This window comes from Mustela putorius, unplaced genomic scaffold (assembly GCF_011764305.1).
Source record: "Mustela putorius furo isolate JIRA1106 unplaced genomic scaffold, ASM1176430v1.1 tig00001305_pilon_pilon_pilon, whole genome shotgun sequence".
NCBI classification, from domain to species: Eukaryota; Metazoa; Chordata; class Mammalia; order Carnivora; family Mustelidae; genus Mustela; species Mustela putorius.
Genome location: NW_025421684.1, coordinates 187,013 through 205,291, shown reverse-complemented (window position 1 = coordinate 205,291; position 18,279 = coordinate 187,013).

Here is an 18,279-nt window from a genome sequence, read left to right as displayed (position 1 = left end):
TAATGTCAGAGTTAGGTTTAGGTTCAGGGACCACATCAGGGTCAGTGTCAGGCTTAGGTTTAAGATTAGGGTTCAGGGCAGGTTCACAGTCAGGTTCAGGGTCAGGGTCATGGTCAGGGCTTGGGTTGGGGTTTGGGGCAGGCTCACAGTCAGTGTCAGGGTCAGTGTTATTGGTTACTCTTAGTGTTAGCCCCGCTCCTGGGTCATGGACCCATCCCTTCAGGGTCTCAGGATAAACCATGGGCAGAAGGTGTAGACCCTACACCCGATACCAATTAACCAGCCTTAAACTGCGGTGTGATCATGACTTTTCCACCAGACATCTAACCCCTCATCAGCCTGATCCTGCTTGGGGCATCCCCACCCACGATAGCATGGCCAGGTCCTCTTTACACACAGACACACAGACACCCAGAGGCACACACATGCACACACACACACACACACACACACAGAGAGAGAGACGGGGAGGAGACTTAGGGCTAAACCGGTTGATCAGGAGGTGTGGACTCTCATACTTTGAGCCCCCTGGTGTCCCCTTTGATATTATTAGCCAAAGGGCCTGAGGCGTTGGGGAAACCTGATATGAACTGCCAGGGAGGGGACGTGTCTGGCAGGCGAGCTCTCTTTTCCCTGCATACTCTGGGCTTCAGTACAGCAGAAGAAACTGTCCCTTCCTTTAGGATGTGCCTAGAAATGAGCGGGGCACGGCGGTTTTCTCTGTAATGCGGTGCCTGGATACGTGGGTTCCAATTACGTTGCGCTCTGTCTTCAGGGAAGTGAGGTCACCACTGCCTGGGGGTTCCTTACCGTACTTTCTGCTTCACCAGAGCTCCCTGATCCGCCGGTCCGCAAGCTGCTCAAGGCTCACACACCACTCAATGCAGTGCCAATCCAGTGACCCCCATACAGCCTCCTCATGCCCGTGGAGGGCTGGGTGCAGCTGTTGTCCCTGCTGAGTGACAGAACTGGGTTTAGACCAGGTTAGTGTTAGGGTTAGGGTTAAGAAAGACTTAGGGTCAGGTTTGGAGTTAGATGTCTTTGGGGTCAGGGTTAGCATAAGGCTTAGTGTAGGAGTCAGGGTTAGGGTTAGGTTCATGGTTAGGTTTAGGGTCAGGATCACAGTAGGTCCAGGGTTAGCGTTATGCTCAGAGTCAGGGTCAGGGTCAGTGTTAGGGTACGGTTAGGATTAGGGTCAAGTTCAGGGTCCTGGTCAGGTTTAGGGTCAGTTTCAAGTTTTGGTTTTGGGGCGAGGTTCATGTCAGGGTCAGGGTTAGGTTTGGGACAAGTTTAGTGTCAGGGTTAGGGTTAGGTCAGCTTTATGTTTAGGTTCTGTTTTATGAGTAGGTTCAGGATCAGGGTTAGCTTTAGGGTTACTATTCTGTTCAGGATCACGGATTGGGTCAGAGTTACGTTTACAGTCAGGGTTAGGGTCAGGGTTAAGGTCAAGGCCAGGGTCAGGTTTAAGGTTAAGTTCTGACATAGGCAAAGTTCAGAGTTAGGGTTATGATCAGGGTCAGGGAGAGGGTCAGGATTATTGTTAAAGTGGGGTTAGGTTTAGGGTTAGAGGTAGGTTGTGGGTTAGGGTTAGACCGGGGTAGGGTCAGTGTCAGGGATAATGTTCGAGGTTAGTTTTAGGGTTAGGTTCAGCATTAGGTTTCGCGTCAGGGCCCGTGATAGTGTCAGGGTCAGGGTTACGTTTAGGGTTAGAGATAGGTTCAGGCTCCCATTCAGTGTCAGGGTTAGTGTTAGGTTCAGTGTCAGGGTCACTGTTAGGGTCAAGGTTAGGTTTCTGGTCTTTGCCTTGGTCAGGGTCAGGGTGAAGTCCAGGGCCAGTGTCAGGTTTACGGTCAGGAACAGGTATTGGTTTAAAGTCTCCATTCGGGTCAGGGCCAAGGTTATGTAGTGGTCATTGGTAGGGTCATGGTTAGGTTTAGGGTCAGGGTCTGGTATAGGCAAAGTTCAGGGTTAGGGTTATGATCAGAGTCAGGTATAGGGTCAGGGTTATTGTTAATGCTTAGGGTTAGTTCTACGTTTAGCGTTCGGTTGACGGTTAGGGTTAGAACTTGTTAGGGTCAGGGTCCGTGGTAGGGTTAGGGGTTAGTGTTAGGGTTAGGTTCAGAGATAGGATTCGGGGGAGGGCCCATGTTAGTGTCAGGGTCAGGGTTACATTTAGGGTCAGAGTTAGGTTCAGTCTCACAGTCAGGGACAAATTTAGTGTTCAGTTCATTGTCAGGGTCACTGTAAGAGTCAGGGTTAGGTTATCGTCATGGTCTGGGTCAGGGTCAGGGTGAAGTTTAGCACCAGTGTCCTTTTTAGGGTCAGGTTCAGGTATTGGTTTAAAGTCCACATTTGGGTCAGGGACAGGGCTATGTAGTGGTCAGAGTTAGTGTCAAGGTAAGGATTAGGTTCAGAGTCAGTGTTAGGTAAAGGTCATGGCCAGCGTCAGGTTGAGGTTCAGGCTTTGGTATAGGGTCAATGTTCGGTTCAGTGTCACATTTAGATTTTGGCGGTAGGGTTTGGGATTGGGGTTTGGGTTAGATTTAGAAGAAGGGTTATGGTTAGGGTTATGGTTAGAGTTAGACAGCGTAAGGTGAGGGTTAGGGTTTGGTTTAGGGTAGGGGTTAGTGTTAGGTTCAGGGTCAGCATGAGGTGTAGTTTCAGGGTCCTTATTAGGTTCATGGTTAGAGTTACCATTAGGTTTAGTGTTAGGGTCAAGCACACTGTCACAGTCAGGGGTAGGGTTAGGGCTCGGGTTAGGTCGGCGTCAGGGTTAGGATTAGGGTCAGGGTCAGGGTCCTGGTTAGGTTTGAGTCATGGATACGGTAATGTCATAGTTAGGTTTAGGTTCCGGGTCCACTTCAGGTTCCTTGCTTGGCTTAGGTTTTGTTTAGGGTTCAGTTAAGTATCACAGTCAGGGTCAGGGTCAGAGTCAGTGTCAGGGCTTGGGTTAGGGTTTGGGGCAGGCTCACAGTCAGTGTCAGGGTCAGGATTAGTGGTTACTGTTAGGGTTAGCCCTGCTCCTGCGTAATGGACCCATCCATTCAGGGTCTCAGGATATACCCTGGGCAGAAGGGTGTAGACCCTACACCCGATCCCACTTAACCAGCCTTAATCTGGGCTGTGAACATGAGTTACCCACCAGACATCTAACCCCTCATCAGCTCATCTTGCTTGGGGCATCTCCACCCACGATGGCATGGCCAGGACCTCTTTACACACAGACACACAGACACCCAGTGGCACACACACACACACACACACAAACACACACACACACACACACGCAGAGACAGGGAGGAGATCTAGGGCTACAGCCATAGATCAGAAGGTGTGGGACTCTCTGACTCTGAGCCCACTGGTGTCACCTTTTGATTTTATTAGCCAAAGCGCCTGCGGCGTTTTCGAAACCTGATATGAACTGCCAGGGAGGGGATGTGTCTGGCGGGCGAGCTCACTTCTCCCTGTATCCTCTGGCTCAGTACAGTAGAAGAACATGTTGCTTCCTTTAGGATGTGCCTAGAAATGATCTGCACTTGGGGGTTTTCTCTGTTATGGGGTGCCATGGTACGTGGGTTCCAATTGCATTGGGCTCTGTCGTCAGGGCAGTGAGGTCACCACTGCCTGGGGGCTCCTTACCGGATGTCCTACTCCACCAGAGCTCCCTGAGCCGCCGGTCCCCAAGCTGCTCAAGGCTCACACACCACTCAATGCAGTGCCGATTCAATGACCCCCATAGAGCCTCCTCCCAGACCCTAGGAGGCCTGGGTGCAGCTGTTGTCCCCGCTGGAGGGAACAGAGCTGGGTTTAGACCAGCTTAGTGTTAGGGTTAGGGCAAAGAAAGATGTAGGGTCAGGGTTAGGGTTAGACGACTTTGGGGTCATGGTTAGCGTAAGGCTTAGGGTAGGGGTCAGGGTTAGGGTTCGGTTCATGGTTAGGTTTAGGGTCAGGATCACAGTAGGGTCAGGCTTAGCGTTACGGTCACAGTCAGGGTCAGGTTCAGTCTTAGGCTGACGGTTAGGTTTAGGTCCAGGCATGGTCATGGTCAGATTTAGGGTCAGGTTCAAGTTTTGGTGTGGGGGCAAGGTTCATGTCAGGGTCAGGGTTAGGTTTGGGACAGGTTTAGTGTCAGGGTTAGGGTCAGGGTCAGGGTTAGGTTCATGGTTATGGTAAGGTCAGCTTTATGTTTAGGTCTGTATCATGAGTAGGTTCAGGATCAGGGTTAGCTTTACGGTTACAATTCTGTTCAGGATCACGGATTGGGTCAGAGTTACGTTTACAGTCAGGGTTAGGGTCAGATTTAAGGTCAAGGCCAGCGTCAGGTTTAAGGTTTAGTTCTGACATACGCAAAGTTCAGAGTTAGGGTTATGATCAGGATCAGGGAGAGGGTCAGGATTATTGTTAAAGTGGGTTGAGGTTTAGGGTTAGAGGTAGGTTGCGGGTTAGGGGTAGACCGGGGTAGGTTCAGTGTCAGGGATAATGTTAGGGGTTAGTTTTAGGCTTAGGCTCAGCATTAGTTTTTGGGTCAGGGCCCATGTTAGTGTCAGGGTCAGGGTTACGTTTAGGGTTAGAATTAGGTTCAGGCTCACATTCAGTGTCAGGTTTAGTGTTAGAGTCAGGGTTAGATCAGCATCAGGGTTAGGATTAGGGTCAGGGTCAGGATCAGGGTTAGTGATTAGTGTTAGAGTTAGCCCCGCTCCTGGGTCATGGACCCAACCGTTCAGGGTCTCAGGATAAAACCAGGGCAGATGGGTATAGACCCTACACCCGATCCCACTTATTCAGCTGTGAACAAGACTTGCCCACTAGATATCTAAACCCTCATCAGCCTGATCCTCTTGGGGAATCTCCACCCACGATGGCATGGCAAGGTCCTCTTTACACACAGGCACACAGACACCCAGAGGCACTCGCACACACACACACACACACAAACACACACACAGAGACGGGGAGGAGACCTAGGGCTACACAATTGGATAAGATGTGTGGGACTCTCTGACTCTGAGCCCCCTGGTGTCACCTTTTAATTTTATTAGCCAAAGTGCCTGCGGCGTTTTGGAAACCTGATATGACTTGCCAGGGAGGGGACGTGTTTGGCGGGCGAGCTCTCATTTCCCTGCATCCTCTCGGCTTTAGTACAGCAGAAGAACATGTCGCTTCCTTTAGGATGTGCCTAGAAATGAGCTGGGCATGGCGGTTTTCTCTGTAATGGGGTGCCTGGATACGTGGGTTCCAATTCAGTTGGGCTCCGTCGTCAAGGAAGTGAGGTCTCCACTGCCTGGGGGCTCCTTACCGAACTTCCTGCTCCACCAGAGCTCCCTGAGCCGCCGTTCCCCAAGCTGCTCAAGGCTCACACTCCACTCAATGCAGTGCCAATCCAGTGACCCCCATAGAGCCTCCCCGCAGCCCCTGGGAGGCCTGGGTGCAGCTGCTGTCCCCGCTGGAGGGAACAGAGCTGGGTTTAGTCCAGCTTAGTGTTAAGGTTAGGGTTAAGAATGACTTAGGGTCAGGGTTAGGGTTAGACGTCTTTGGGGTCAGGGTTAGCGTAAGGTTCAGATTTGGGTCAGGGTTAGGGTTAGGTTCATGCTTAGGTTTAGGGTCAGGATCACAGTAGGTCCAGGGTTAGCGTTACGGTCAGAGTCAGGCTCAGGGTCAGTGTTAGGCTGATGGTTAGGTTTAGGGTCAGGTTCAGGGTTATGGTCAGTTTTAGGTTCAGGTTCAAGTTTTGGTTTGGGGGCAAGGTCATGTCAGGTCAGGGTTAGGTTTGGGACAGGTTTAGTGTCAGGGTTAGGGTCAGGGTCAGGGTTAGGTTCATGGTTATGGTAAGGTCAGCTTTATGTTTAGGTTCTGTTTTATGAGTAGGTTCAGGATCAGGGTTAGCTTCAGGGTTACTACTCTGTTCAGGATCACGGATTGGGTCAGTGTTAGGTTTACAGTCATGGTTAGGGTCAGGGTTAAGGTCAAGGCCAGGGTCAGTTTTAAGGTTAAGTTCTGACATAGGCAAAGTTCAGAGTTAGGGTTATGATCAGGGTCAGGGAGAGGGTCAGGATTATTGTTAAAGTGGGGTTAGGTTTAGGGTTAGAGGTAGGTTGCGGGTTAGGGTTAGACCGGGGTAGGGTCAGTGTCAGGGATAATGTTAGGGGTTAGATTTAGGGTTAGGTTCAGCATTAGGTTTCGGGTCAGGGCCCATGTTAGTGTCAGGGTCAGGGTTAGGTTTAGGGTTAGAGATAGGTTCAGGCTCCCATTCAGTGTCAGGGTTAGTGTTAGGTTCAGGGTCAGGGTCACTGTTAGGGTCAGGGTTACGTTTCTGGTCTTTGCCTTGGTCGGGGTCAGGGTGAAGTCTAGGGCCAGTGTCAGGTTTACGGTCAGGATCAGGTATTGGTTTAAAGTCCCCATTCGGGTCAGGGACAAGATTATGTAGTGGTCATTGTTAGTGTCATGGTTAGGTTTAGGGTCAGGGCCAGGGTCAGGTTAGGGTCAGGGTCTGGTATAGGCAAAGTTCAGGGTTAGGGTTATGATCAGAGTCAGGTACAGGGTCAGGGTTATTGTTAATGTTTAGGGTTAGTTCTACGTTTAGCGTTCGGTTGACGGTTAGGGTTAGAACTTGTTAGGGTCAGGGTCCGTGGTAGGGTTCGGGGTTAGTGTTAGGGTTAGGTTCAGAGATAGGATTCGGGGGAGAGGCCCATGTTAGTGTCAGGGTCAGGGTTACATTTAGGGTCAGAGTTAGGTTCAGTCTCACAGTCAGGGTCAGGTTTAGTGTTCCGTTGACTGTCGGCGTCACTGTAAGGGTCAGGGTTAGGTTATCGTCATGGTCTGGGTCAGGGTCAGGGTGAAGTTTAGCACCAGTGTCCTTTTTAGGGTCAGGTTCAGGTATTGGTTTAAAGTTCACATTCGGGTCAGGGACAGGGCTATGTAGTGGTCAGAGTTAGTGTCAAGGTTAGGATTAGGTTCAGAGTCAGGGTCAGGTAAAGGTCAGGGCCAGGGTCAGGTTGAGGGTCAGGCTTTGGTATAGGGTCAATGTTCGGTTCAGTGTCACAGTTAGGTTTTGGCGGTAGGGTTTGGGCTTGGGGTTTGGGTTAGAGTTAGAAGTAGGGTTATGGTTAGGTTTAGGGTTAGGGTTAGACAGCGTAAGGTCAGGGTTAGGTTTGGTTTCGGGTAGGGGTTAGTGTTAGGTTCAGGGTCAGCATGAGGTGTAGGTTCAGGGTCCTTATTAGGGTCATGGTTAGAGTTACCATTAGGTTTAGGGTTAGGGTCAAGCACACTGTCACGGTCAGGGGTAGGGTTAGGGTCCGGGTTAGGTCAGCGTCAGGGTTAGGATTAGGGTCAGGGTCAGGGTCCTGGTTAGGTTTGAGTCACGGTTATGGTAATGTCAGAGTTAGGTTTAGGTTCAGGGTCCACATCAGGGTCAGTGTCAGGCTAAGGTTTAGGTTTAGGTTTCAGGTCAGGATCACAGTCAGGGTCAGGTTCAGGGTCAGGGTCAGGGCTTGGGTCAGGTTTTGGGGCAGGCTCACAGTCAGTGTCAGGGTCAGGGTCAGGGTTAGTGGTTACTGTTAGGGTTAGCCCCGCTCCTGGGTCATGGACCCATCCGTTCAGGGTCTCAGGATAAACCCTGGGCAGAAGGGTGTAGACCCTACACCCGATCCCACTTAACCAGCCTTAAACTGGGCTGTGAACATGACTTGCCCACCAGATATCTAAACCCTCATCAGCCTGATCCTGCTTGGGGCATCTCCACCCACGATGGCATGGCAAGGTCCTCTTTACACACAGACACACAGACACCCCAGAGGCACTCGCACACACACACACACACACACACACAACACACACACACAGAGACGGGGAGGAGACCTAGGGCTACACAATTGGATAAGATGTGTGGGACTCTCTGACTCTGAGCCCCCTGGTGTCACCTTTTAATTTTATTAGCCAAAGTGCCTGCGGCGTTTTGGAAACCTGATATGACTTGCCAGGGAGGGGACGTGTTTGGCGGGCGAGCTCTCATTTCCCTGCATCCTCTCGGCTTTAGTACAGCAGAAGAACATGTCGCTTCCTTTAGGATGTGCCTAGAAATGAGCTGGGCATGGCGGTTTTCTCTCTGTAATGGGGTGCCTGGATACGTGGGTTCCAATTCAGTTGGGCTCCGTCGTCAAGGAAGTGAGGTCTCCACTGCCTGGGGGCTCCTTACCGAACTTCCTGCTCCACCAGAGCTCCCTGAGCCGCCGTTCCCCAAGCTGCTCAAGGCTCACACTCCACTCAATGCAGTGCCAATCCAGTGACCCCCATAGAGCCTCCCCGCAGCCCCTGGGAGGCCTGGGTGCAGCTGCTGTCCCCGCTGGAGGGAACAGAGCTGGGTTTAGTCCAGCTTAGTGTTAAGGTTAGGGTTAAGAATGACTTAGGGTCAGGGTTAGGGTTAGACGTCTTTGGGGTCAGGGTTAGCGTAAGGTTCAGATTTGGGTCAGGGTTAGGGTTAGGTTCATGCTTAGGTTTAGGGTCAGGATCACAGTAGGTCCAGGGTTAGCGTTACGGTCAGAGTCAGGCTCAGGGTCAGTGTTAGGCTGATGGTTAGGTTTAGGGTCAGGTTCAGGGTTATGGTCAGTTTTAGGTTCAGGTTCAAGTTTTGGTTTGGGGGCAAGGTCATGTCAGGTCAGGGTTAGGTTTGGGACAGGTTTAGTGTCAGGGTTAGGGTCAGGGTCAGGGTTAGGTTCATGGTTATGGTAAGGTCAGCTTTATGTTTAGGTTCTGTTTTATGAGTAGGTTCAGGATCAGGGTTAGCTTCAGGGTTACTACTCTGTTCAGGATCACGGATTGGGTCAGTGTTAGGTTTACAGTCATGGTTAGGGTCAGGGTTAAGGTCAAGGCCAGGGTCAGTTTTTAAGGTTAAGTTCTGACATAGGCAAAGTTCAGAGTTAGGGTTATGATCAGGGTCAGGGAGAGGGTCAGGATTATTGTTAAAGTGGGGTTAGGTTTAGGGTTAGAGGTAGGTTGCGGGTTAGGGTTAGACCGGGGGTAGGGGTCAGTGTCAGGGATAATGTTAGGGGTTAGATTTAGGGTTAGGTTCAGCATTAGGTTTCGGGTCAGGGCCCATGTTAGTGTCAGGGTCAGGGTTAGGTTTAGGGTTAGAGATAGGTTCAGGCTCCCATTCAGTGTCAGGGTTAGTGTTAGGTTCAGGGTCAGGGTCACTGTTAGGGTCAGGGTTACGTTTCTGGTCTTTGCCTTGGTCGGGGTCAGGGTGAAGTCTAGGGCCAGTGTCAGGTTTACGGTCAGGATCAGGTATTGGTTTAAAGTCCCCATTCGGGTCAGGGACAAGATTATGTAGTGGTCATTGTTAGTGTCATGGTTAGGTTTAGGGTCAGGTTTTTAGGGTCAGGGTCTGGTATAGGCAAAGTTCAGGGTTAGGGTTATGATCAGAGTCAGGTACAGGGTCAGGGTTATTGTTAATGTTTAGGGTTAGTTCTACGTTTAGCGTTCGGTTGACGGTTAGGGTTAGAACTTGTTAGGGTCAGGGTCCGTGGTAGGGTTCGGGGTTAGTGTTAGGGTTAGGTTCAGAGATAGGATTCGGGGGAGGGCCCATGTTAGTGTCAGGGTCAGGGTTACATTTAGGGTCAGAGTTAGGTTCAGTCTCACAGTCAGGGTCAGGTTTAGTGTTCCGTTGACTGTCGGCGTCACTGTAAGGGTCAGGGTTAGGTTATCGTCATGGTCTGGGTCAGGGTCAGGGTGAAGTTTAGCACCAGTGTCCTTTTTAGGGTCAGGTTCAGGTATTGGTTTAAAGTTCACATTCGGGTCAGGGACAGGGCTATGTAGTGGTCAGAGTTAGTGTCAAGGTTAGGATTAGGTTCAGAGTCAGGGTCAGGTAAAGGTCAGGGCCAGGGTCAGGTTGAGGGTCAGGCTTTGGTATAGGGTCAATGTTCGGTTCAGTGTCACAGTTAGGTTTTGGCGGTAGGGTTTGGGCTTGGGGTTTGGGTTAGAGTTAGAAGTAGGGTTATGGTTAGGTTTTAGGGTTAGGGTTAGACAGCGTAAGGTCAGGGTTAGGTTTGGTTTCGGGTAGGGGTTAGTGTTAGGTTCAGGGTCAGCATGAGGTGTAGGTTCAGGGTCCTTATTAGGGTCATGGTTAGAGTTACCATTAGGTTTAGGGTTAGGGTCAAGCACACTGTCACGGTCAGGGCTAGGGTTAGGGTCCGGGTTAGGTCAGCGTCAGGGTTAGGATTAGGGTCAGGGTCAGGGTCCTGGTTAGGTTTGAGTCACGGTTATGGTAATGTCAGAGTTTAGGTTTAGGTTCAGGGTCCACATCAGGGTCAGTGTCAGGCTAAGGTTTAGGTTTAGGTTTCAGGTCAGGATCACAGTCAGGGTCAGGTTCAGGGTCAGGGTCAGGGCTTGGGTCAGGTTTTGGGGCAGGCTCACAGTCAGTGTCAGGGTCAGGGTCAGGGTTAGTGGTTACTGTTAGGGTTAGCCCCGCTCCTGGGTCATGGACCCATCCGTTCAGGGTCTCAGGATAAACCCTGGGCAGAAGGGTGTAGACCCTACACCCGATCCCACTTAACCAGCCTTAAACTGGGCTGTGAACATGACTTGCCCACCAGATATCTAAACCCTCATCAGCCTGATCCTGCTTGGGGCATCTCCACCCACGATGGCATGGCAAGGTCCTCTTTACACACAGACACACACAGACACCAGAGGCACTCGCACACACACACACACACACACACACACACACACACACACACAGAGACGGGGAGGAGACCTAGGGCTACACAATTGGATAAGATGTGTGGGGGACTCTCTGACTCTGAGCCCCCTGGTGTCACCTTTTAATTTTATTAGCCAAAGTGCCTGCGGCGTTTTGGAAACCTGATATGACTTGCCAGGGAGGGGACGTGTTTGGCGGGCGAGCTCTCATTTCCCTGCATCCTCTCGGCTTTAGTACAGCAGAAGAACATGTCGCTTCCTTTAGGATGTGCCTAGAAATGAGCTGGGCATGGCGGTTTTCTCTGTAATGGGGTGCCTGGATACGTGGGTTCCAATTCAGTTGGGCTCCGTCGTCAAGGAAGTGAGGTCTCCACTGCCTGGGGGCTCCTTACCGAACTTCCTGCTCCACCAGAGCTCCCTGAGCCGCCGTTCCCCAAGCTGCTCAAGGCTCACACTCCACTCAATGCAGTGCCAATCCAGTGACCCCCATAGAGCCTCCCCGCAGCCCCTGGGAGGCCTGGGTGCAGCTGCTGTCCCCGCTGGAGGGAACAGAGCTGGGTTTAGTCCAGCTTAGTGTTAAGGTTAGGGTTAAGAATGACTTAGGGTCAGGGTTAGGGTTAGACGTCTTTGGGGTCAGGGTTAGCGTAAGGTTCAGATTTGGGTCAGGGTTAGGGTTAGGTTCATGCTTAGGTTTAGGGTCAGGATCACAGTAGGTCCAGGGTTAGCGTTACGGTCAGAGTCAGGCTCAGGGTCAGTGTTAGGCTGATGGTTAGGTTTAGGGTCAGGTTCAGGGTTATGGTCAGTTTTAGGTTCAGGTTCAAGTTTTGGTTTGGGGGCAAGGTCATGTCAGGTCAGGGTTAGGTTTGGGACAGGTTTAGTGTCAGGGTTAGGGTCAGGGTCAGGGTTAGGTTCATGGTTATGGTAAGGTCAGCTTTAGGTTTAGGTTCTGTTTTATGAGTAGGTTCAGGATCAGGGTTAGCTTCAGGGTTACTACTCTGTTCAGGATCACGGATTGGGTCAGTGTTAGGTTTACAGTCATGGTTAGGGTCAGGGTTAAGGTCAAGGCCAGGGTCAGTTTTAAGGTTAAGTTCTGACATAGGCAAAGTTCAGAGTTAGGGTTATGATCAGGGTCAGGGAGAGGGTCAGGATTATTGTTAAAGTGGGGTTAGGTTAGGTTTAGGGTTAGAGGTAGGTTGCGGGTTAGGGTTAGACCGGGGTAGGGTCAGTGTCAGGGATAATGTTAGGGGTTAGATTTAGGGTTAGGTTCAGCATTAGGTTTCGGGTCAGGGCCCATGTTAGTGTCAGGGTCAGGGTTAGGTTTAGGGTTAGAGATAGGTTCAGGCTCCCATTCAGTGTCAGGGTTAGTGTTAGGTTCAGGGTCAGGGTCAGGGTCACTGTTAGGGTCAGGGTTACGTTTCTGGTCTTTGCCTTGGTCGGGGTCAGGGTGAAGTCTAGGGCCAGTGTCAGGTTTACGGTCAGGATCAGGTATTGGTTTAAAGTCCCCATTCGGGTCAGGGACAAGATTATGTAGTGGTCATTGTTAGTGTCATGGTTAGGTTTAGGGTCAGGTTTAGGGTCAGGGTCTGGTATAGGCAAAGTTCAGGGTTAGGGTTATGATCAGAGTCAGGTACAGGGTCAGGGTTATTGTTAATGTTTAGGGTTAGTTCTACGTTTAGCGTTCGGTTGACGGTTAGGGTTAGAACTTGTTAGGGTCAGGGTCCGTGGTAGGGTTCGGGGTTAGTGTTAGGGTTAGGTTCAGAGATAGGATTCGGGGGAGGGCCCATGTTAGTGTCAGGGTCAGGGTTACATTTAGGGTCAGAGTTAGGTTCAGTCTCACAGTCAGGGTCAGGTTTAGTGTTCCGTTGACTGTCGGCGTCACTGTAAGGGTCAGGGTTAGGTTATCGTCATGGTCTGGGTCAGGGTCAGGGTGAAGTTTAGCACCAGTGTCCTTTTTAGGGTCAGGTTCAGGTATTGGTTTAAAGTTCACATTCGGGTCAGGGACAGGGCTATGTAGTGGTCAGAGTTAGTGTCAAGGTTAGGATTAGGTTCAGAGTCAGGGTCAGGTAAAGGTCAGGGCCAGGGTCAGGTTGAGGGTCAGGCTTTGGTATAGGGTCAATGTTCGGTTCAGTGTCACAGTTAGGTTTTGGCGGTAGGGTTTGGGCTTGGGGTTTGGGTTAGAGTTAGAAGTAGGGTTATGGTTAGGTTTAGGGTTAGGGTTAGACAGCGTAAGGTCAGGGTTAGGTTTGGTTTCGGGTAGGGGTTAGTGTTAGGTTCAGGGTCAGCATGAGGTGTAGGTTCAGGGTCCTTATTAGGGTCATGGTTAGAGTTACCATTAGGTTTAGGGTTAGGGTCAAGCACACTGTCACGGTCAGGGCTAGGGTTAGGGTCCGGGTTAGGTCAGCGTCAGGGTTAGGATTAGGGTCAGGGTCAGGGTCCTGGTTAGGTTTGAGTCACGGTTATGGTAATGTCAGAGTTAGGTTTAGGTTCAGGGTCCACATCAGGGTCAGTGTCAGGCTAAGGTTTAGGTTTAGGTTTCAGGTCAGGATCACAGTCAGGGTCAGGTTCAGGGTCAGGGTCAGGGCTTGGGTCAGGTTTTGGGGCAGGCTCACAGTCAGTGTCAGGGTCAGGGTCAGGGTTAGTGGTTACTGTTAGGGTTAGCCCCGCTCCTGGGTCATGGACCCATCCGTTCAGGGTCTCAGGATAAACCCTGGGCAGAAGGGTGTAGACCCTACACCCGATCCCACTTAACCAGCCTTAAACTGGGCTGTGAACATGACTTGCCCACCAGATATCTAAACCCTCATCAGCCTGATCCTGCTTGGGGCATCTCCACCCACGATGGCATGGCAAGGTCCTCTTTACACACAGACACACAGACACCCAGAGGCACTCGCACACACACACACACACACACACACACAAACACACACACAGAGACGGGGAGGAGACCTAGGGCTACACAATTGGATAAGATGTGTGGGACTCTCTGACTCTGAGCCCCCTGGTGTCACCTTTTAATTTTATTAGCCAAAGTGCCTGCGGCGTTTTGGAAACCTGATATGACTTGCCAGGGAGGGGACGTGTTTGGCGGGCGAGCTCTCATTTCCCTGCATCCTCTCGGCTTTAGTACAGCAGAAGAACATGTCGCTTCCTTTAGGATGTGCCTAGAAATGAGCTGGGCATGGCGGTTTTCTCTGTAATGGGGGTGCCTGGATACGTGGGTTCCAATTCAGTTGGGCTCCGTCGTCAAGGAAGTGAGGTCTCCACTGCCTGGGGGCTCCTTACCGAACTTCCTGCTCCACCAGAGCTCCCTGAGCCGCCGTTCCCCAAGCTGCTCAAGGCTCACACTCCACTCAATGCAGTGCCAATCCAGTGACCCCCATAGAGCCTCCCCGCAGCCCCTGGGAGGCCTGGGTGCAGCTGCTGTCCCCGCTGGAGGGAACAGAGCTGGGTTTAGTCCAGCTTAGTGTTAAGGTTAGGGTTAAGAATGACTTAGGGTCAGGGTTAGGGTTAGACGTCTTTGGGGTCAGGGTTAGCGTAAGGTTCAGATTTGGGTCAGGGTTAGGGTTAGGTTCATGCTTAGGTTTAGGGTCAGGATCACAGTAGGTCCAGGGTTAGCGTTACGGTCAGAGTCAGGCTCAGGGTCAGTGTTAGGCTGATGGTTAGGTTTAGGGTCAGGTTCAGGGTTATGGTCAGTTTTAGGTTCAGGTTCAAGTTTTGGTTTGGGGGCAAGGTCATGTCAGGTCAGGGTTAGGTTTGGGACAGGTTTAGTGTCAGGGTTAGGGTCAGGGTCAGGGTTAGGTTCATGGTTATGGTAAGGTCAGCTTTATGTTTAGGTTCTGTTTTATGAGTAGGTTCAGGATCAGGGTTAGCTTCAGGGTTACTACTCTGTTCAGGATCACGGATTGGGTCAGTGTTAGGTTTACAGTCATGGTTAGGGTCAGGGTTAAGGTCAAGGCCAGGGTCAGTTTTAAGGTTAAGTTCTGACATAGGCAAAGTTCAGAGTTAGGGTTATGATCAGGGTCAGGGAGAGGGTCAGGATTATTGTTAAAGTGGGGTTAGGTTTAGGGTTAGAGGTAGGTTGCGGGTTAGGGTTAGACCGGGGTAGGGTCAGTGTCAGGGATAATGTTAGGGGTTAGATTTAGGGTTAGGTTCAGCATTAGGTTTCGGGTCAGGGCCCATGTTAGTGTCAGGGTCAGGGTTAGGTTTAGGGTTAGAGATAGGTTCAGGCTCCCATTCAGTGTCAGGGTTAGTGTTAGGTTCAGGGTCAGGGTCACTGTTAGGGTCAGGGTTACGTTTCTGGTCTTTGCCTTGGTCGGGGTCAGGGTGAAGTCTAGGGCCAGTGTCAGGTTTACGGTCAGGATCAGGTATTGGTTTAAAGTCCCCATTCGGGTCAGGGACAAGATTATGTAGTGGTCATTGTTAGTGTCATGGTTAGGTTTAGGGTCAGGGCCAGGGTCAGGTTTAGGGTCAGGGTCTGGTATAGGCAAAGTTCAGGGTTAGGGTTATGATCAGAGTCAGGTACAGGGTCAGGGTTATTGTTAATGTTTAGGGTTAGTTCTACGTTTAGCGTTCGGTTGACGGTTAGGGTTAGAACTTGTTAGGGTCAGGGTCCGTGGTAGGGTTCGGGGTTAGTGTTAGGGTTAGGTTCAGAGATAGGATTCGGGGGAGGGCCCATGTTAGTGTCAGGGTCAGGGTTACATTTAGGGTCAGAGTTAGGTTCAGTCTCACAGTCAGGGTCAGGTTTAGTGTTCCGTTGACTGTCGGCGTCACTGTAAGGGTCAGGGTTAGGTTATCGTCATGGTCTGGGTCAGGGTCAGGGTGAAGTTTAGCACCAGTGTCCTTTTTAGGGTCAGGTTCAGGTATTGGTTTAAAGTTCACATTCGGGTCAGGGACAGGGCTATGTAGTGGTCAGAGTTAGTGTCAAGGTTAGGATTAGGTTCAGAGTCAGGGTCAGGTAAAGGTCAGGGCCAGGGTCAGGTTGAGGGTCAGGCTTTGGTATATAGGGTCAATGTTCGGTTCAGTGTCACAGTTAGGTTTTGGCGGTAGGGTTTGGGCTTGGGGTTTGGGTTAGAGTTAGAAGTAGGGTTATGGTTAGGTTTAGGGTTAGGGTTAGACAGCGTAAGGTCAGGGTTAGGTTTGGTTTCGGGTAGGGGTTAGTGTTAGGTTCAGGGTCAGCATGAGGTGTAGGTTCAGGGTCCTTATTAGGGTCATGGTTAGAGTTACCATTAGGTTTAGGGTTAGGGTCAAGCACACTGTCACGGTCAGGGCTAGGGTTAGGGTCCGGGTTAGGTCAGCGTCAGGGTTAGGATTAGGGTCAGGGTCAGGGTCCTGGTTAGGTTTGAGTCACGGTTATGGTAATGTCAGAGTTAGGTTTAGGTTCAGGGTCCACATCAGGGTCAGTGTCAGGCTAAGGTTTAGGTTTAGGTTTCAGGTCAGGATCACAGTCAGGGTCAGGTTCAGGGTCAGGGTCAGGGTCAGGGCTTGGGTCAGGTTTTGGGGCAGGCTCACAGTCAGTGTCAGGGTCAGGGTCAGGGTTAGTGGTTACTGTTAGGGTTAGCCCCGCTCCTGGGTCATGGACCCATCCGTTCAGGGTCTCAGGATAAACCCTGGGCAGAAGGGTGTAGACCCTACACCCGATCCCACTTAACCAGCCTTAAACTGGGCTGTGAACATGACTTGCCCACCAGATATCTAAACCCTCATCAGCCTGATCCTGCTTGGGGCATCTCCACCCACGATGGCATGGCAAGGTCCTCTTTACACACAGACACACAGACACCCAGAGGCACTCGCACACACACACACACACACACAAACACACACACAGAGACGGGGAGGAGACCTAGGGCTACACAATTGGATAAGATGTGTGGGACTCTCTGACTCTGAGCCCCCTGGTGTCACCTTTTAATTTTATTAGCCAAAGTGCCTGCGGCGTTTTGGAAACCTGATATGACTTGCCAGGGAGGGGACGTGTCTGGCGGGCGAGCTCTCTTTTCCCTGCATCCTCTCGGCTTTAGAACAGCAGAAGAACATGTCGCTTCCTTTAGGATGTGCCTAGAAATGAGCTGGGCATGGCGGTTTTCTCTGTAATGGGGTGCCTGGATACGTGGGTTCCAATTCAGTTGGGCTCTGTCGTCAAGGAAGTGAGGTCACCACTGCCTGGGGGCTCCTTACCGAACTTCCTGCTCCACCAGAGCTCCCTGAGCCGCCGTTCCCCAAGCTGCTCAAGGCTCACACTCCACTCAATGCAGTGCCCATCCAGTGACCCCCAGACAGCCTCCCCCCACCCCCTGGGAGGCCTGGGTGCAGCTGCTGTCTCCGCTGGAGGGAACAGAGCTGGGTTTAGACCAGCTTAGTGTTAGGGTTAGGGTGAAGAATGACTTAGGGTCAGGGTTAGGTTTAGACGTCTTTGGGGTCAGGGTTAGCGTAAGGTTTAGTGTGGGCTCAGGGTTAGGGTTAGGTTCATGGTTAGGTTTAGGGTCAGGATCACAGTAGGTCCAGGGTTAGCGTTACGATCAGAGTCAGGCTCAGGGTCAGTGTTAGGCTGATGGTTAGGTTTAGGGTCAGGTTCAAGGTCATGGTCAGTTTTAGGTTCAGGTTCAAGTTTTGGTTTGGGGTAAGGTCATGTCAGGTCAGGGTTAGGTTTGGGACAGGTTTAGTGTCAGGGTTAGGGTCAGGGTCAGGGTTAGGTTCATGGTTATGGTAAGGTCAGCTTTATGTTTAGGTTCTGTTTTATGAGTAGGTTCAGGATCAGGATTAGCTTTAGGGTTACTACTCTGTTCAGGATCACGGATTGGGTCAGTGTTAGGTTTACAGTCATGGTTAGGGTCAGTGTTAAGGTCAAGGCCAGGGTCAGTTTTAAGGTTCAGTTCTGATGTAGGCAAAGTTCAGAGTTAGGGTTCTGATCATGGTCAGGGAGGGGGTCAGGATTATTATTAAAGTGGGGTTAGGTTTAGGGTTCGAGGTAGGTTGCGGGTTAGGCTTAGACCGGGGTAGGGTCAGTGTCAGGGATAATGTTAGGGGTTAGATTTAGGGTTAGGTTCAGCATTAGGTTTCGGGTCAGGGCCCATGTTAGTGTCAGGGTCAGGGTTACGGTTAGGGTTAGAGATAGGTTCAGGCTCCCATTCAGTGTCAGGGTTAGTGTTAGGTTCAGGGTCAGGGTCATTGTTAGGGTCAAGGTTACGTTTCTGGTCTTTGCCTTGGACGGGGTCATGGTGAAATCTAGGGCCAGTGTCAGGTTTACGGTCAGGATCAGGTATTGGTTCAAAGTCCCCTTCGGGTCAGGGACAATTTTATGTAGTGGTCATTGTTAGGGTCCTGGTTAGGTTTAGGGTCAGGGCCAGGGTCAGGTTTAGGGTCAGGGTCTGGTATAGGCAAAGTTCAGGGTAGGGTTATGATCAGAGTCAGGTATAGGGTCAGCGTTATTGTTAATGTTTAGGGATAGTTCTCCGTTTAGCGTTAGGTTGACGGTTAGGGTTAGAACTTGTTAGGGTCAGGGTCCGTGGTAGGGTTAGGGGTTAGTGTTAGGGTTAGGTTCAGAGATAGGATTCGGGGGAGGGCCCATGTTAGTGTCAGGGTCAG